The sequence below is a fragment of the Mandrillus leucophaeus genome, unplaced genomic scaffold (genome assembly GCF_000951045.1).
Source record: "Mandrillus leucophaeus isolate KB7577 unplaced genomic scaffold, Mleu.le_1.0 Scaffold468, whole genome shotgun sequence".
Taxonomy (NCBI): Eukaryota; Metazoa; Chordata; class Mammalia; order Primates; family Cercopithecidae; genus Mandrillus; species Mandrillus leucophaeus.
Genome location: NW_012105009.1, coordinates 332,976 through 337,111, shown reverse-complemented (window position 1 = coordinate 337,111; position 4,136 = coordinate 332,976).

Genomic DNA, 4,136 nt, shown 5'->3' with positions numbered 1-4,136 from the left:
GACATTTCACTTCAGTTTTCTAAGCATTTTCTAGATCATTCTCAAGCTTTTCATTTTTATTATTATGCTAATTATTCATTGATTGAAATCCAGTCTAGAAATCTTTTCTGAGCCGACACTCATATAATACTGCCTATTTGAAATCTGAACTTAATCAAATTTAGATATTGTAAATGCAACATTTTCAAAATTATACTTGTGTCCTTCCCATTAACCTTCCTCCTCACTTCAACTCTTTCATTTAGCCCACCTACTGCTCCAGATAGAACTCTTCAAGTCATTTTAATATCATCTTGTCATACATTCCATATCCTAGTTAATAAGTAAATTGTGATAATTGTACTTGCAAACATATCTTGAGCCCAGATACATCTTTTCTATATCACCATTATCATCACCTCAGTCCAAGTCACCATCTCCTACTAGAGAAGAGGTTAATGCAACAACTTCCTAACTTGTCTTCTTGCTTCAACCTGTGTTTTCTGTTTTCTCCACGTGGCAGCTAAAAGTATCTCTCTAAATTTTCAAATGCCAAATATGCACTTACTGATTACAGTCCTGAGTTATTTCTTCTTTATCTTTGCCCTGCTTAAATATTACAATTTTTTTAAAAAGTTATCCTACTCCCCTCATATAAAAATGTCGTTTCCTTTATAATATCTCACCTACACTGTCCTTGTTTATTACTATATGTGTATGTATTTGTTGTTTTACTCAGTTTCCCTTTCATAAAGCAGAACTCATGTGTATTTCATTCACTTGAAGACCTAGTTCAATGTGTGTTGTTTGTGTCCAAATTATATAATTTGAATGAATGATGAAACATTATCTTTTCTTCTGCAGGTCATATCATGTTCTTGTAGCATTCATTCATAATATACATTTTATTTGACTGAACTTCATAATTTATTTTCAAATAATTAGTCGATTGATGTCAGTACTTGACTCTTAGCTATGTGCATTCTCTATCACCTTAATTCTTTGTTTTTATTCAATATGCTTTAACTTCACGTCCTACTTTATATCTTTCTGATATTGCTCTCTTTTCTTTGTGTTTGTACCCTATGATGTACTAACTCAACATTGCTATATTTTCAAAATCATCTGAACACTGATTTTGAGCATTTATATACTTGGAATGAGTGATAAAACATGATCTCTTCTTCTGCAGGTTGCATCATGTTCCTGTAGCATTCATTCATCATGCACATTTTCTTTGACTAAACTCCATAATTTATTTTCAAATAGTTAGTTGATTGATGTCAGTACTTGACTCTTATCGATGTGCATTCTTTATCATCTTAATTTTTTATTTTTATTCAATATGCTGTAACTTCATAACCTATTTTATATCTTTCTGACATTGCTGTCTGTACTCTATTACATACTAATTCAACATCGCTATATTTTCAAAATCATCTGAACTCTGATTTTGAGCTTTCATTAATTTTTGCAATGTAATGAGCCTACTCTAATACCCACAATTATCTAAAGATGCTAAATTAAGTCCTAGAAGTATACAGGTTATAATTTCAGTGAGTTCATGACATTGTAGCCTCAGTTATGCTCCCAATAGTGAGACTAATTTATGTTAGACTAACAAGACTAACTTATGTTAACTCCTGAAAATTTATTTAATTTCAAATATTTCATTATGATGTCCAGTTTAATAAGCTATCTAGATAGTAAATTGTGACAAGACCTCCCATAAACCTTTAATTTGAGTTGTTATGTAATCACAGTGAACAGTTAAAGTGGTCAACATTAAACACTAGACTGCAATAATTAGATCCCAAGAATAATTTGCAATAGCTACTTTTAGTTGTTTATCCCAGTATCTTAATATCTGAAAAAATAAAGCAAAGCACACAAGAATGGTTATCACATTTTTGCAAAGTTTAAAAGCAAGAAAAATAAACAGCATTTGGGCGATAAAACTATATGTAGATTTTGTATGTTTGTGTGTTGTGTGTGTGCCTGTAAAGAAATAACTAAGACACAATTTTCATTTATTGCCAATTAAGATGAAGCACAAGGATGAAAACACGGCCATTCATGGAAAAATGATGATTAGATACTATAAAACAAGCATTAGGGGTATCCCACTTCTTTAATCTAGATAACTAAATAAGAGGGGGAGAAGAATGACAACTGTGATGGAGCATCATGCTAGAAACCAGGAAGATAGGATTTTTTTTTTTTTAGAAACCAGGAAGATAGGATTTTTTTTAGAAACCAGGAAGATAGGATTTTTTTTCAGATGGAAAAATGTGGATTTATAAAAATTAGTCAGACTTATGTGTTGAAAATATATTCTCCCACAAGGACTCTTTCATTTGCTTGTATGTGCCTTTTAATACTGATTTCTTGATTTTAAAATATGCATATTTACCAACACACTCTTTATTACCTTTTAAATATATAAAGATTTAGGCAGGGCACTGTGGCTCACGGTTGTAATCCCAGCACTTTGGGAGGCTGAGGTGGGCGGATCCCTTGAATTTAAAAGTTTAAGACAAGTGGGGCAACCTGACAAAACCGTGACTGTACAAAACAATACAAACAAACAAACAAAAATTATCCAGGCATGGTGGCACACGCCCGTAGTTGCAGCTACTCAGAGCCTGAGGCGGGAGGATCCCTTGAGCCCGGGAGGCTGAGATTGCAGTGAGTCGAGATCACACCACTGCACTCTAGCCTGGGCAACAAACTGAGACTCTGTCTCAAAAAACAAACAAAAAATATAATAAATATATATATATTTATGGATTTGATATATATATTATGGATTTGATATATGCATGTATGAAATTGATTTTCTAAAAGATATAAACATTTGTTTCTGTCATTTAAGGTTTTAATCCATATTGATTTTAGGCACACACTAGGCAAGTATCCTTCTCATGAGGTAGGAAAACAAAATTATCTTTTAAATTTTTTTGAAGTTAGTGTATCTTATTATTTCATTGAACTGACGTGCCAGTTTTTTAAAATATCAAAGTTACATATATACATGGTCATTTTTGAACTCTTGCTCTGTTCTGTTATTCAATTTTTCTATTCCTGTTGCAATAACATATTATCTAATTTCTTGTTGCTTTACATCTTCATATTGGGCAAAGCAAATATTCTTCATTCCTCATTAGCACAATAAAGTTCTGCCAAAAAAATCAGAGCACAGCATTAGAAAATATATGGAGTTGGAATTGCATTGAATTGACCAATCAGTATGTTGAGAAATGTCATATTTCTCAAATGTCATATTTGTATGCCTTTAATACCTCTACATTTAGTCTTATAATTTCCCGTGTATAAGTATTCAGTATCTTTTATAAAAAATTGTTACTAGGTACCATATGGCATTTTTTCTATTGTAATATTAATTTTAAATTATGTTTACCAATTGTTTTCTGTGTTCTTAGAAAAAATCTTTGCTATTTTCCTAGATTTTTGTGTAGTAATCCATTTCCAGCACTTTAACATTTTATCATTTATAATAATTTTTATAGATGATTGGCTTTTCTCTGTATTCACTTATTTACTCCCAATAATGGCCATTTTAGTACCCCCTATCATTTCTTGTAATTTAATTATTATATATGTCAGATTGTCATAGTGAGGACTTTTAGCACAAAAATAATTAGACGTGATGATGACAGGCATCTCTGTTTTGTTATTGCTCAGCAGAGAGTATTTGTCATCATTTCCCACTTAGAATAATATTTGCTGTTGGTTAAATTCATTACCTTTATCAGGATGACAAATTACCCTTTTATTCTTCATTTATTAAGAGTTTTATTCATGAACGAGTGCTGATCTTTATAAAATATTTTTTCTGCATACTTTTTTCCTTATTTTCTTCTAATGCAGTGAATAATTTATAAATTTTTCAATAATAGTAGATTTTCCTTGTTTACCTAAACCTCAAAATGTTCATGAAAATTTTTGTCTTTAGTACACTTTTGGGTTAGTTTTGCTATTATTTGACTTAGAATTCTTCTTCTGTATAAATTAGAGAAATGGGTCTGCGATTTTCATTCTCTGTTTTTGTTGGGTTTTGTAGCGCAGATAATGCTAGGATGATACAGGCTATTTTGAAACAATCCTTCATTTTATATTCCCCACATGATGTTCAA